The 669-nt window shown below is 56.4% G+C and overlaps 1 non-coding gene across 1 annotated transcript; it reads left to right on the top strand.

Annotated features, from left to right (window-relative positions):
- LOC143432443 (5.8S ribosomal RNA) lies at positions 1-155 on the top strand. Its single transcript, XR_013103027.1, has one exon. It is a non-coding gene; the product is annotated as a 5.8S ribosomal RNA (ribosomal RNA).
- The last annotated feature ends 514 nt before the right edge of the window (positions 156-669 follow it).

Below are 669 nucleotides of genomic sequence, written 5' to 3'. Positions count from 1 at the left end.
TACCCTGAACGGTGGATCACTTGGCTCGTGGGTCGATGAAGAACGCAGCTAATTGCGCGTCAACGTGTGAACTGCAGGACACATGAACATCGACATTTCGAACGCACATTGCGGTCCACGGATACAATTCCTGGACCACGCCTAGCTGAGGGTCGTTCACGTAACCAGAATACTGCTTGCGTTGCGTTTCGTCGAATCTTTCTTTCCCTACGGTGCTCGAATCTGCCCGCCGTCGTTCATTCTCGAATTAAATTACGAACGTTTCTGAGTTCGGGCGGCACCGAGGAAGGGAGGAAGAGGAGCGATACGCGACGTACGAGCGATCGTTGGACGTTCGTCCGAGTCGTCTGTGGCCGTGCCGAGGCAATCCGCGATTGGCAACGTGTGTGCGCGTGCGGCGTGCGTAAACGCGTTCACGGAACTCGACGGTGCGTCGATCACGAACTCGCGTGAGTTCTTCGTGGCGTCGTGAGTCGTCCGTTAAACGGACGACCGCCCACGGGAACCGCTTCGTGTTTCGATCGCCGATTTTGTTCCGCGTTCCGAATTCGCACACCCGCCACACGCATCGCCTTCGCCCCGCCTTTAGCGCACGATACGAACATGCCGCGCGCTCGACGTCGTTTAAAATGAATTGTTTTTTTCACGCCGCAAGACCGAGGGAGAATT

The sequence above is a fragment of the Xylocopa sonorina genome, unplaced genomic scaffold, assembly GCF_050948175.1.
Source record: "Xylocopa sonorina isolate GNS202 unplaced genomic scaffold, iyXylSono1_principal scaffold0240, whole genome shotgun sequence".
In the NCBI taxonomy this organism is placed as follows: domain Eukaryota; kingdom Metazoa; phylum Arthropoda; class Insecta; order Hymenoptera; family Apidae; genus Xylocopa; species Xylocopa sonorina.
Note: the sequence above shows the minus strand (reverse complement) of the source record. Positions and strands in the feature narration are given on the sequence as shown.